The 15,875-nt window shown below is 48.0% G+C and overlaps 1 protein-coding gene across 2 annotated transcripts in view; it reads right to left on the bottom strand.

Moving 5' to 3' along the window:
* LOC311226997 (CMP-N-acetylneuraminate-beta-galactosamide-alpha-2,3-sialyltransferase 1-like) overlaps window positions 1–15,875 on the bottom strand; it is a 120,813-nt gene that overhangs the window by 61,571 nt on the left and 43,367 nt on the right. The gene's annotated exons all lie outside the window — the stretch shown is intronic.

The raw sequence follows: 15,875 nt of genomic DNA, 5'->3' as shown, positions 1-15,875 counted from the left end.
AGAGAGCAGAGAGAGCAGAGAGAGCAGAGAGGGAGCAGATATAATCCCTGTTTCCGTGTACCTTACATTTCTAGTAAGTGTTTTATGGTTTAATAACAAAAAGAGTGCTTCCCTGGCAAGAATGTAGTGAGTTTTATGGCCTGTGTATTTATTATTATTATTATATATATATATATATATATTTTTTTTTTACAGTAATGCATCTAGAGCTTAATAGCATTGGGAGGACTATCGAGATAGGAGCTCTGTTCTACGATCATGGTTTGTGGATGTAGAGATGTTCAACTGATGCTGGTGTAGCCGGTTCAACGCTGAACCTGCCACTACTTCGACCATGCCTTGAGTGGGAGTCGAACCCCGGGCGTCCGCACCGGGGCCAGCATCGCAAACCGCTGCGCCAAGAAAGGAATTCCCTCCTAAGCGCTCAGTTTGGATGCCTCTGGGGAGTGAGTTTTACTTCTATGTGCCGTAGTCACACTATCGCGGCACATATCCGTTACATTCACCCCCCCTAAACTCACACCACCCAAGGCATCCGGGTCACGGCACCACTGTAGCCGGTTCAACGCTGAACCTGCCACTACTTCGACCATGCCTTGAGTGGGAGTCGAACCCCGGGCGTCCGCACCGGGGCCAGCATCGCAAACCGCTGCGCCAAGAAAGGATCGATGTCTCTGATCACTATCACTTTAAGGGCTAACTTCAGGCATCTATAACAACTACTCTGTGATCAGTATGACTTGCTCTATGTGCATCTGTACCTGTTTGGCCTCCTCACTGGAACCCATCGCCGTAGGCTACAATCAACAATGGGCTTTAGTACAGCATACAATTAGCAACGGGAGTCTGAAACAAACGTATCGTGCGTATGCTTGGCAGTAGTGCCAAAAACGATAATGTCTTCTTTGATGAACCACTTTTGGTCGGAATCCAGTTGGCCGTCTACCCGATTGCAGGATCAGCAACTGCCTCCAACAAACTTTTATCAATTACTTTATTATTAGGCTACAGCTTTTTCAATTCGAGTCACTTTATAACAAGGCCAATGTAATTATTGAATGCGTTGTGGAGCATTACATTACAGATTAACTTGCTGATCTTATGGTTGGGAGCTGCCAAGTATATATTTAACGTGGAGGGAGGAAGGAACAGGAAAAGACAAAGGATCCACCATGTTTATGCTCAAGATCCCAGGAAGATTTGTTTTATGATAAGTGGCATCTAAGTAGCGTTACAGGAATTATGGGAAACCCGCAAATATCAATGTTCACCACTTTATAATGGGTTTACAGGTGCTATAGATAACATTTTTACATAGAGTAATCATTTCAAAAAGAGTAATACATCCACAGAGCCGTTAGAATTGATTGATTGAAAACTTTATTAAGAGATTGCAGAATGGGTACAATACAGTACAGCTCAATACTAACAACTGCTAAGAGGATGAAGACCAGAAAAATACTTTCGTCTTCTAATTGCAGCCACCCATAGGTGCTCTTTGAGAGCGTTTTTTGAAGGAGGGTAGGGATTCACATTCCTTTACGGCTGTTACTGACGCAATTGACCTTGTCTTATAGGGACTGCCACCTTATCATCTGTAATTAACACAACACAAGGATTCAATGTCCCCGATGACATCACTGGTGGTGGCCATAATCAAAGTAATTTACTCTCACGTATACTACTGCCAAATGAAATGAACGTGTGCAAAAAGTGGACTACATGAGTAGCACTATCCGATGTCAGTCAGCCTCACGACTCCACCCCACCCCTGTGGGACTGAGGTTGCTCCGGTAGCGAGATGCTGGTCCAAGACCCACCATGGTGTGTTAGAGATCACGAGATGCACAGGCTCGTCTGCTTGTAAACAATGTCACTATATGCACTGGTGGTGTATGTGATGTGATGTTACTATGCACGTGTTGGGGCTTGAGTCATGAAATCCACTTGCCTAATGTTTAGCATTTCACTATAATATTAGATTGTAAGAGTAACTAAAAGCTTCAAGGTTGATATTAGCTGTTCTATTAGTTCTTAGTAAGAAAATACTAATTATTGCATCTTGTGAATCTGTATTCTGAAGACAGATTTAGGCCTGCACCCCACATGGCAGGAACAGACTCTATGGTGCTTTGGGGGAGGGGAGGCATCCATCAAATAGCATTCGTACATTTGTTTAATAATAATTACAAGATGAAAAGGAAATCTATGCTCACTGAAAAGGGAAAGATGATGTACTAACACACGAAACACACTCTTGCCTAGCGTGTACCTTTCTATAAACCGGCTGACCTTTGCCGCGCCATTAGAACACGGAAATAAACAATCCCAGGTCTGAAATCAAGTGCCGGGTAAGAACCAAATCTACCACGAAAGGAGTAGACTCTGCACACTATTGAGATAGAGAGGTGGGGCAGAGCAGAGGAGACTGAGGAGGCTCTGGGAGGTGGGGTTCTATCCCAAGGCTATGTAGCAGGAGGCACACATGCTTCTAAATACAGGGATCCTAACCACTACACCATGTCGGGCGCGCTGGTAATTCAATTTACTGATTTACGATTTCATTTACCGTAGTGCTCTTTCAGAGACAAGCGTGACTAAACGTGACTAAATCAGGCCAGAGGGCCCTCAGTCATGTCACAGTAGGTCAGTGAAGAGGACGGTCTATTCCGAATGGGTGTCACATGCAATATAAATAGATATTGAATTAAAAGAAATGTCATTGTGAAATATGGAATATTAAAATAGTCCACTGGATGTAAACAAAGCCCCCCCATTACAATTGACCACTAGGGGGTGCAATTTAAAAATAATAAAATCCATAAATCCTACACTGTGAGTCAGATTTACACAAAATTTGGTACAGACATCCATCTATCCTCACTCTACAAAATTGCCTCAAGTACACATAAAGTCTGCCATATTAGATTTTCCGCCATTTTTGATTTTATGTCCGATTGCTACCAGATTTGGATGTGGGTCATTATGGGATCAATCTTATCAAAAGTTGTATGAGGCTTTTTGATATATTTTTTAGTTTTGAAGATATTAACCGATGCACTTCAAGAAGGTGTGGCTCAGCACATACATAGATGCAAGTCAACAACTGTTAAGGCAATCATCACAAAACCTGCAGGATATGTCCATATAAATGCCGGAAGCATACATAGAACAGAATTATGGAGCATTTCCCTCCTGTCATTCAAACTCCAGCCAAGTTTCTTCTGTGCACTGCCCTGGTCCAATGCTCCTGGAGGTTCTCCAAGATCCTATCCAAATTGTTATAAAATTGTATACCTTCTTTCTTTCACCATAAGATCGAGGCCTCTGCCAAGAACCATCGCAAACTGCATGCTACCATGTCCTCCTGCCTCACTTCCCCCCCCACCCCCTCTCCCCTCATCTCTCTCTGCCGAAGACTTTGCGATCTTCTTTGACGGAAAAGTGGAGAACATCCGCAGCTCCTTCTCCCAACCCACACCCATTCCAAATACTGAATCGAGAACCTCATCCTTCACTCTGTCATCTTTCTCTCCCATTACAGACGCAGAGACCCTGACACTGGTAACGTCGAACCGTCCCACTACATGCCAGGTGGACCAGTTACCCTCCCCACTCCTCCAGACCATAGCACCAGCCATTCTCCCATTCCTAACTGCAACCATCAACTCCTCCCTCAACTCGGGGGTCAACTCCTTAAAACAAGCCAGAGTCACACCGCTCATAAAAAAACCAACCATGAAACCCACCGTCATAGACAACTATCGTCCTGTTTCTCTTCTCTCCTTCCTTTCTAAAACATTTGAACGTGCTGTATCCAACCAATTTACTGATTATCTCTTACAGAATGACCTCCTAGACCCTAATCAGTCAGGCTTCAGGACTGGTCACTCCACAGAGACGGCCCTCATTGCGGTAATAGAGGCTTTTCACTTAGCAAAAGCGAAAGGCCTCTCCTCTGTCCTGATTCTCCTAGACCTGTCTGCAGCCTTCGACACAGTCAATCATCAGATCCTCCCTTGCAGGAATGGGAGTGGTTGGCTCTGCACTGACATCATACCTCAATGACCGCTCCTACCAAGTGTCATGGAGAGGGACCCTGTCGGCCTGTCTGCCCCTGCAGATGGGTGTCCCCCAGGGCTCGGTCCTTGGACCCCTTCTCTTCTCCCTCTACACTAAATCTCTGGGTAACATTATCACGTCTCATGGCTTCTCATATCATTGTTATGCCGATGATACTCAACTCTTCCTCTCCTTTTCTCCCTCAGATATCCACGTCTCTGAGCGGATCTCGGCCTGTCTGTCCATCATCTCCGCCTGGATGACGACCAACCACCTCAAACTGAACCTAATCAAAACAGAATTGCTTCACCTGCCGGCCAAATCCTCCCCCCTGACCAACCTTTCCATCACAGTCTAGAATGCAGCTGTGACTGCGTCTCCGACCGCCAAGAACCTTGGTGTTGTCCTTGACAACCAGTTGAACTATCCGCTCACATCGCAACCAGAACCTGCAGATGCCTCCTGAGCAACGTCAGAAGGATCCGCCCCTTTCTGACAAAAGAAGCCACCCAACACAGCCACACACCTGATCTCAAACCTACCGAAATCAGCACATGTCACCCCACTTCTTAGGGACCTGCACTGGCTCCCCATCGCCGCACGAATCCACTTCATGGCCCTCGACCTGGCATATCGTATGGCAAAGGGAACGGCTCCCGCCTATGGTCTCCCGGGCTCCCGGTCAATGGTCTCTAACTACACACCCTCAAGACCCCTATGCTCTGCATCTTCTGGCCGCCTCAGACCTACTCCTAACCGAGCTCCGGGAGGGTCATCAAAGAGTCCTTGCCCCACAATGGTGGAACGAACTTCCCACCAGTTAGGACAGCGAAACCCATCCAATCTTTCACCGTCGACTAAAGACACTTCTTCAACCAATATCTGAAATGAAAAAATTAATTAATAAAAAATTAAATAATCCAAACTAACCTTACTGTCATGCACTTGTCCTAATATACTAACCTACTGTACACTGTAGCACTCAACACTTTGATGAACATTGTTACTCAGCTGAACATTGTTAGAGTGGTGCCCTTCCTGATGACTTGTCATACAGAACTTGTAAGTCGCTTTGGATAAAAGCATCAGCTAAATGACATGTCTCAACGTGAGAAGATGTCTCCAATCTTCTCACGTTGCATATTATTTTAATTAGACATTAAACATGTACCCTATTATTATTATTATTATTATTATTATTATTATTATTATTATTATTATTATTATTATTATTATTATTATTATTATTATTATTATTATTATTATTATTATTATTATTATTATTATTATTATTATTATTATTATTATTATTATTATTATTATTATTATTATTATTATTATTATTATTATTATTATTATTATTATTATTATTATTATTATTATTATTATTATTATTATTATTATTATTATTATTATTATTATTATTATTATTATTATTTTATCATGTGACACGTGACATTCAAACATTCAAACTGTGATAATATGGATTTCCTTCAACTGCAGGTCCAGGTCACATTTAAGTTTGTATCTCGCAGGGTTAGCTGCTTTCTCATTCCTTTTTGTGTTGGCTATCCTTCCAGTCAAGCTCTCTTAGATTTAAAGTGTAGTTATGTTGAGCATTTGGCCTTTCTTTGTAGCCGTTCTTGTTCAAGGCTACTGGCTTTATTTTACACTTTGTTTTCTAGAAGCTGAGCCTTTTATTGTATAGTGTGTTTATTTTCACGACAGTTTCCTTTTGTTTTATTTGAACTGTCCACTTAGTCCACTACAACCCATAAACTCCCTTAGTGGAGGTTTATTGTTTTTCTTTATATGAACTCCTATTTTAGGACTTGCCTTTGTGGCTTATTTCTGTTTTGTCTTTATAACTCTTTATTGAGTGTTGTCCTGTTTTTAGGACTTGTTTCATTTTCTTATATACTTATCTCATTCCACCTGTAGGCCTAAAGGTTGTTTTTTGGTTGTTTATTTCCCCCCTTCTCCTTAGTGTCTGCTTTTGCAGTTGTGTGGTCCCTATTATTTGCTAGTGACCCAAACACACGCAGCCCTCACAACACAGTGATCTTCCGGCAATCCCCATGACTGAAGCACTTCCCTAAAACCGCTATCATCACTCCGGTTTGGTCTGCTGGGAAATAGCATGTCTGTAAATATCGACTGCTGAAGTGTTTGCGACTGGGCATAACGTTCTTCCTCAATGTCACTGAAGTGTTTGCGACTGGGCATAACGTTCTTCCTCAATGTCACATTGTTGTGTCTGATGTGGGAACTGGTCTGCGGCATACAGTTTTCTGGTCAATGTCAGATTTTTTATATCCAAACCATGACCAAACCCAAACGACAGAAGTACCCCCCATTTTAGGTATAAGTTCCTCATCTTGTCTTGGTTGGGCTGAGGTCTGTTCTGTATCGTGTTGGGAGTTTCATTCTGTGTCATGCTCCTCCATGTTTTTTTTGTTCCAGCACATGTGCAGGGGGGGGGGTTGTGAATGAAGTAAAATACTGCCATAAATCAATTCGGCTGCTTTTTTAATAGCGATAGAGACGAACACTGACGGTGGAGGCAACCATGTAAAGTGCCAAAATGTTTGTCAGGAGCAGTCAGTGTCTTGCTCAAGAAAACTACGACCGTTCTACCTCCTGGGACACTGCTAACCCTTACCTTCAGATTACCAGATGACCGCTCTATCTGCTGAGACACTGCTAGCCCTTACCTTCAGATTACCAGACGACCGCTCTACCTCCCGAGACACTGCTAACCCTTACCTTCAGATTACCAGACGACCGCTCTACCTCCTGAGACACTGCTAACCCTTACCTTCAGATTACCAGATGACCGCTCTACCTCCTGAGACACTGCTAACCCTTACCTTCAGATTACCTGATGACCGCTCTACCTCCTGAGACCCTGCTAACCCTTACCTTCAGATTACCAGACGACCGGTATACCTCCTGAGACACTGCTATCCCTTACCTTCACACAACAGGCCATGGAGGTGCATCGTAACCAAGGCCAGATTAAGACTTCAGAGGCCCCTGGGCCAGATTCTTGTGGAGGCCCCCCCACACACACGTGCATGCACGCACAGTGGCGTTTTTATATGTCACTTTAAAAATATATAGAATACCGTAATTTCTCTAATAGTAACCCCGGCTTGTATTTGTTTCAACTGTAGTGGATACCAGGCTTGTATTAGGAGGAGGCATGTATAAGAGAGAGGCCTATATTTCTAATTTTACTGAATGAATGAATGAATGAATGAATGAAAACTTTATTTAACAGATTGCAGAATGGGTACAATACAGTACGGCTCAATACACACAATTGTTAAGGCAGGGGATGCAGACCTGAGAAAGACGTTTGTCTTGTTTACATCAGGGTCCCCCATTTTCAATTCATATAGACATTTATGACATACACAACATACATGACATTTATGGCATAGGGACATATAGGTATTTAGTACTAGTACTAGTGTGTAGTGTGGAGGCCCCTAGTCGCGTTATTTCTAAACCTAGCCGCATTTCTGGCAAGACGCTCTCTGATTGGCCGATGCCTGTTTCTACACTGGTTAAGCTTAGGCACTCTTTCGAAGTTGGTTAAGGTTAGAGTTTGTCTTAGAGCGTGACGGGCTGACGGCAAGTTCTTTCGACGGTTAATGTTACGAAGGATCAGATTAAACCGAATATATATATTTATTTATGGATATATATTGAATAGTATTTGTATATCGTTTGATATCCCTTGTATATTCCTTGTACATATACACGGAATATCCCTTTAGCCTACTATAGCCCATAATAGTTCATTCTCTTATTGGACAAGGACCTGGCGCCAGGGGACAAGCCCCTTGGAGCCAAGTTCAATGGTACCGACGAGACATGTCTCTACTAGCCCCGGCTCTGCGCAGGAATACGGCTACCGAAAGGAGAGTGGCACTATTTGTTCACCGTGCATATAAATATGGCGCAAGTAAATGTAGAAGACCCTTAGTCCTTTACCCTTCTACCCAACTAAGTAACAGAACGTGAAGCCTCACCCACGATACCGCGTGCGGTGTAGTATGGCCTGTTTGGCCTTAGAATAGCATCGAGACCTCGTGCGAATTAATAGCTGAATTGTCAGAGTTTGGCACTGTACCGTCGAGTGCGACGTATTTCTATTAAGTAATAATAGTCTATCGAGTATGGTGCATCGTGCGGTTAGAGTTCTAAAGTGACCAGCATCTCCAACGCTTCCTCGTGTTATCTAGAGTCTTATCCAGGCTGGGGCCGACCACACATGGCGCTTTCTTCCGAGGAGATCTAGACGAGGACCGAGGGACATGCACACTGGATTACCTACCCGACGACTGCTGAGCCCTATGCGGCTGGAATATATTTGCTTTGGTACTGTGATTTGTGGAGCGGATAATCGCCGACGCCTGTGAGTGTTGGATTTACCCCCGAGAGGAGTCAAGTTGAGTCGGCGCTCAGAGACTGAGGTCGCCTAGCTTCTTCTTCACTGTGGAGCTACAGCCTACGAGAGAACCAAGGTGTATTCATCTGCGGATCAAGAGTCTACTGCACTGTCTTCTGTACTTGAAGTCTCCCTAGATATCGTTGACCAGACGGTCTACTACCGACGGCTCTCCTACCCCCCCTACCGGCCTACAACCGGGAGGACCCCTTCCAGAATATCCCGCTATATCATTAAGAGTACCATAGTTCTAATTCCCTAAGAGCCAGGTTGTATACTTGCTTCCTGCGTAACCAGAGATTGGACATTCAGTGTTGATTTGCCTACGAGTACTCATTTGCCTTACAAGTGCATTCAAATCATAAATGTAATAGTAACTATTATATGTACCTTTGCTATATATTAAATATTTGATTATTACCTTTGTGTGGACCCGATTTCATTGTGGGAAAGTGTTCATCATATTTAGATATCGTGTACTGTATGGCCAGTAGTTAAAGTACATAAAGCGGTAGTGGTTTAATGATACCATACTTATCAATACAGTCAGGGAATTGTACCCCTCAGTTACAATTGGTCCTTCGAGCCGGAGGGTAATTAGTGTAATATTAATATAGTGGTATTAATATTGAAATGGCCTATGATGAACACTCCACGAAACGGTCCTCCTAAAGTAGAACGCCCGCAGCGTAGACGACAGCCACCTCAGTACTTAGAGGATTACGCTGCCAGTATACTACCTAGCCTTCTACAAACGGTAAACGCGGTAAAAGTAGAAAGTAAAATTATGTCCGACCCTATCAACCAGGATACCCCGACCACAGAGGCCCTAGTGGGTTCTAATGTAACTGACCAAGCTCACGGTGGGGACCAGGAGGGAACTGACACGACTTTACCCCCCGCCAAGACCGAAGAAGTAGTCCCCCAAGAGCTCCGGGAGGAAGACAACCCTCCAGAGATGGAACTCTGCACGGAACAAGAGGAGGAGAGCGCCGAGGAGATAGAGCTCCAGGACTCCCCGCAGGGGAACGCATCCCCAACGGGTACTGCCAGGAGCGGCTCACCTCAACCAGCGTCTTCCCCCAGCGAAGCGGAGAGGATGCTGGCACAGGCGTTCTTCGCCACCCTAGCAGCCTCTACGGAGCGTGATCGACTCCAAGCAGAGCGCGATCGACTCCAAGCACAGACGCTTAGCGAGCGCGAACATTCTACCATTGAAAGAGAACGCCTCCAAGCGCAGCAACGGAGCGAAGAAGAGCGCATACGTCTGGAGATGAGACGCCTTCAGACGGAAGAGAATATGGCAAGAGACCGGGCCGACACCCAGCGTGCCGCTGCCGGTGCCCAAAGAGAAGCAGATCTCACCAAGCGCGAAGCCGAGCGCGACAGACTACAAGCCGAGCGCGTCAGACTACAAGCGCAGCTAATGGAGCAGCTGATCACCAGGGCAACACCCCCTCCCTCCACAAGGGGTTCCAGGGCCTCGTCAAGACACGGGTCAAGGGCACCCTCCCCTAACCGATTAAGCGACCCTGAGCCCGACCACCAGAGAGAGCCTACACCCCCCTCCGAACTCCTTCCCCGACCGGTCCAAGTGAGACCCAGCTACAAGGAAGGAACGGCGGACACCGCGGAGAGGCTAAATAGACGACTACAGGATCTAGAAGACCTGGCAGAGGAAGAAGAGGGAGAAGAGGAGAGTCAAGCCCGACAGCAGCACATTACTCCACAGGACCAGGAGGTCCAGTACAGCCCAGGCTATACCCCCGCGGCTCTGCGCTACAGACCCCCGACTCTATTCACGGGTGAGCATGACGCACGACCAGTCCCGAGGAATAGTACCTGGACCAGCGGGCCATGGTACCCTGCCGGTACCAGCCCACCGAGAGGCGTAAGAAGAGACTCGCCCAGGAGGCCTCTCTTCCAACGCTCACCGATGTGCCAGCCATCCACGGCGTCATACATTGGCACACCGACGTTTCCAGACTTCACCCATGAGAACCGAGCACAGTACACGGAGCTACGGATGTGCTTAGAGACAATGATGGTGGATGTAGCTGATGAACGCCACAAGTATGCTATCCTATTGAAGCACCTGAAAGTGCCCAGAGCGCACAACATAGCGCTGGCCTATGCCACCTCTACTACCCCATACACAGCGGCTCTAGCAGCACTAGACCAAAGATATGGACGTATATGGGATTACGTAATACAAGAGATAAGGCATATTGACCGCCTACCCCCAGCAACAGACAATCGCTCACTAGACGACCTGTCTATCAAAGTACAATCCCTGGTAGGGATGCTGGGGGCGCAACGAGAAAAGGGTATGCACGAACTATACGCAAACTCGAACGTCGAGAGGATTTTAGAGAAGCTGCCGCCCGCCCGACAGGAGCGCTTCAGGCGGCAAAGAGACCACCGTGATCCTAACGGTCCCGAGCCATCCCTCCTAGACCTAGCCGACTTCCTGGCGAGAGAAGTCAGCAGCCTACGGCTGGATACGTTCGTGCGGAGCACACCAAGCTCCAGAGAGGGACCTAGGAGAGCAAACGATGGCCGAAGATCGGTGACTGTCATGCACCAATCAGAATCAGTACCGAGCAGCAAGAACCACAGTACCCCCTCGATGAAAGAGAAGTGGAAGATGGTGTGCCCGTACTGCGAGAAGTGTGACCTGTGACCTGTTCAAGAAGATGACCGCTGAAGAAGTGAGTCACTGGATAAAGTCCAACAGGCGCTGTTACCGATGTGCGCGCAGTCACATGGCAGCCGAGTGCCGCCTCAAGAAGAGGTGTAGTCGGTGTGACGGAGCCCACCTAGATGTCCTACACGACAGTAACAGAAGAAAGCCTGCACCATCCAGCAGCACAAAGGCAAGCGTTATGTACATTGACCCCGCTAGCAGCAGCGGCGCCCAGGTGCTCTTAAAGGTGGTCCGCGTAACACTGAGTTACCAAGATAAGGTCATGGACACTTACGCCGTCCTTGATGACGGGTCAGAGAAGACCCTTCTCCTCGCGTCCGCTGCGGCCCAGCTGGGGCTGCGGGGGAGCGAGAACCAGATGACGATTCGGACAATAAGAAGAGATCTAAAGACGATAAAGGGCGAGAATGTCTCCTTCACTATCGCAGCAAGCGGGCAGCCCGAGAGACGGTATAGGATTACTAATGCTTTCACCAGCCAAGAAATAGGACTATCGCAGTACACCTACCCCATCGCCAAGCTGATGGATAAATATGTGCACCTGCGTCAACTCCCTATCCCGCTCATAGACGGTGCCACCCCGACCCTGCTGATAGGCTCCGACCATGCAGACCTCATAGTCCCGATAGACCGGGTCCATACAGGACCCAGAGGTTGTCCTGCAGCAGTCGAGACCCGCCTAGGATGGACATTACAAGGCCCCCTCGCCAAGTCTCTTAACCGAACAGCAGCCACTGGCTGCCTCCACTCCGGAGCGACAGAAGAAGACACCACACTCCTGCAGCATGTCGAGAGGCTATGGACACTAGAGACAATGCCCTTTAAGAACGAAAAGAAAGACATTCGTTCTAAGGAAGATATTTACGCCATAACCCTCCTCGAGCAAGGGACAAAGAGAGTCACAGTCAACGGAGTGATGAGATACGCAACTCCACTCCTGAGGCGAGAGGGAATGCCCACCTTTCACGCCACAAAAGAGGCGACGGAGCGGTATCTATTGAACACAGAGCGGCGCCTAGCCAAAGACCCCGCTCAAGAAGCTGTGTACCGCGCTGAGATTAACAAGCTAATCACAGCGGGACACATAAAGAAAATTGACATTAAAGAGGCCGATCAGACGACCGAATCATGGTACGTGCCGCACCACAAGGTCCACCACAACGGCAAGGATCGTATTGTGTTTAACTGCAGCTACCAGATCGGATCACAAAATCTGAATAAAGAGCTCCTGGCCGGCCCAACACTCGGCCCCTCTCTACTAGGCGTGCTACTACGCTTCCGCCAGGACAAGGTGGCTATCAGCGGCGACATCAAAGGGATGTTCCTGCAGGTGAGACTAGTGGAGGAGGACAAGCCCCTGCTGCGGTTCCTATGGAGAGAGAGGATCGGAGATGAGCACCCAGCCATCTATCAATGGGAAGTCCTCCCTTTCGGAACCACATGCAGCCCATGCTGTGCTACGTTTGCACTACAAAAACACGTCGCAGAGGACCCAGCAGCAGATGAAGAGGTCCGACAAAGTGTGACAAATAGTTTCTACGTGGACAACTGTTTACAAAGCGTCTCGACGCCAGAAGAAGCCGAGGCTCTCCTACTCAAGCTCCGCGCCTCCCTGATCAAAGGCGGCTTTGATCTCAGGCAGTGGGCCAGCAGCGACCCGCAAGTACTGCGCAGCCTCTCCCCCGAGGACAAGGCAGCGAGCAGCGACACCTGGATGGCGACCATCCCAGGAGAAGCCCAAGAAATGACACTAGGACTAGTCTGGCGCTTCAAAACAGACTCGCTCCATTATAGACACAAACCCCTGACCAAGGAGCAGGGAAGGTCGACGGCAATACCGACCACCAGACGGAGTGTATACAGAACACTCGCCAGACAATATGACCCGTTGGGATGTATTCTACCTTACACCACCAGGGCAAAGATGATTGTAAGAGCGCTATGGGACAAGGACTAGGGCTGGGATGATCCCATACCCGAACACCTTGCATCCACATGGAGAGAGTGGGAGACGGAACTCCGCTCACTCCCAGGTGTTAATATACGCCGCAGCTACTTCCCACCCACAGTGAGGCCAGAGACATGCAAGATCGACCTGCACGTATTCAGCGACGCCTCCGAAGTAGCCTACGGTTCGGTGGCCTACTTGCGTGCCCGAGAGGAGGGAGGAGAAATACATACTGCTTTCATCCTGGCTCGCTCAAGAATAGCCCCACGAAAGCAACAATCTATCCCGCGTCTAGAGCTCTGCGCAGCCCTAGCAGGAGCGCAGCTCGCCACGTTAATCCAACGTGAACTCACCATCCCGGTGCAAAGAACAATCTTGTGGTCAGACTCCACGACCGTACTCACATGGATCCGGTCTGATTCGTGCAGATACAAGGTCTTCGTGGGAGTCACCGAGATTCAAGAGTTAACAGAAGTAGCGAGCTGGAGGTATGTGGACACCAAACACAACCCAGCTGACGTCATCACCCGGGGAATGTCCCTGGATGACCTCACCCGTCACAACCTCTACAGTGACGGGCCAGAGTTCCTCAAGCTCCCGGAAGAAGAGTGGCCTACACCCACCCCACGGGAGGCGAGTAAAGAGGAGGCCGAAAACAAGAAACCTATGTTCTGTGGATTGAACACACTCGTCTCCACAGACCCCGACATAGACGATTGCCTCACCCTACAGAGTGCGCAGCTAAAGACATTTCTGTGGCACCACCCAGAGGTTCAGCCCACAACTGACATTTCAGCAGCTGACTACGAAGAAGCAGAACTTCTTCTACTACAACGAGCCCAGAGAGACTCGTTCCCCGATGAGCTAGCCTGTCTACAGGGAGCAAAGCCCGTCCCATCAGACAGCAGACTGCTCCACCTAGCCCCCGAGAGCGACGCCCATAATCTCATCAGAGTGGGTGGTCGTCTGCGGAGAGCCCCAGACTTACCGGATGACGTCAAGTACCCGATAGTCTTGAACAGCCGACACAAGGTCACGGAGCTGATCATAAAGAAATACGACGAGGATGTGCACCACGCAGGAGCAGAGAGAGTCTTCGCGGAGATCAGACGTCGTTATTGGATACTGCAAGGGAGAGAAGCAGTGCGGCGCTTCCAGCGAACCTGTCTAGACTGTCGTAAGTGGCGAGCCCAGCCCAGTATACCCCGGATGGCTGACCTACCTCCCTGTCGCCTCCGACTCGGCGACAAGCCTTTTCACTCCACCGGTATGGACTGTTTTGGCCCGCTGTATATAAAGAAAGGAAGAGGAACCGAGAAGCGGTGGGGTATTGTATTCAAATGCATGACCACCAGAGCGATACATATCGAACTCCTTCCAACCATGAGCACAGACTCATTCCTTATGGCCTTCCGAAGATTCACATCACGGAAAGGAAAACCGTCTACATTATTGTCTGATCACGGGACAAACTTCAAAGGCGGAGAAAGAGAGCTGAGAGAGAGCTTCCAAGCTATGGGCCCAGAACTTAAGACCCACCTCGCTCCATCCCAGATTGACTTCCAGTTTAATCCCCCGAACACACATCACTTCGGTGGAACTTGGGAACGAGAAGTACGTTCTATAAAGACAGCCCTGTACGCCGTGCTTGGGGCCCAGACCGTGGCGGAAGAAGTCTTAATGACAGTCCTCACGGAGATCGAGGGAGTATTGAACTCAAAGCCCCTCGGTTACGTCTCAAGTGATGTAGCAGATGTCGACCCAGTCACCCCCAACACACTCTTGATGGGGCGGCTGGACCCCACGCTACCACAGACAATGTACAGGCCTGAAGAAGCGAACGGCCGAAGAATGTGGAGGTACAGTCAAGTACTGGCTGACAAGTTTTGGAACAGCTTCCTACTCCACTACCTACCGTCTCTACAGACCCGCCAGAAATGGGTGAAAGAGAGAGACAATTTGACAGAAGGAACAGTCGTCATGATTATCGACCAGTCACTACCCCGAGCTATGTGGCCGGCTGGCCGCGTAAGCAAAGTGATCACCGGTGCCGATGGAAAGGTCCGAGCAGCTGAAGTGCTCGTCCAAGGGCGGACCTACACCCGACCCGTGGCGAGGCTAATAGAACTGCCGAGGCTCCCTGATACTATCGATGACGACCATGACCCCATGACTTTGTGAACTGACTGACCCTCACAGCGGACATTGAGTAGTGGACAGTGCGGTTAATCTGTCTCTGCTTAGCTAATTAGGTGGGACTAATTAGGGGGCGGCTGTTACGAAGGATCAGATTAAACCGAATATATATATTTATTTATGGATATATATTGAATAGTATTTGTATATCGTTTGATATCCCTTGTATATTCCTTGTACATATACACGGAATATCCCTTTAGCCTACTATAGCCCATAATAGTTCATTCTCTTATTGGACAAGGACCTGGCGCCAGGGGACAAGCCCCTTGGAGCCAAGTTCAATGGTACCGACGAGACATGTCTCTACTAGCCCCGGCTCTGCGCAGGAATACGGCTACCGAAAGGAGAGTGGCACTATTTGTTCACCGTGCATATAAATATGGCGCAAGTAAATGTAGAAGACCCTTAGTCCTTTACCCTTCTACCCAACTAAGTAACAGAACGTGAAGCCTCACCCACGATACCGCGTGCGGTGTAGTATGGCCTGTTTGGCCTTAGAA

Source organism: Notolepis coatsorum, assembly GCF_963971535.1.
Source record: "Notolepis coatsorum genome assembly, chromosome: 4".
Lineage (NCBI taxonomy): Eukaryota > Metazoa > Chordata > Actinopteri > Aulopiformes > Paralepididae > Notolepis > Notolepis coatsorum.
The sequence above is the reverse complement of the archived record's forward strand: the minus strand, read 5'-3'. Positions and strand labels throughout refer to the sequence as shown.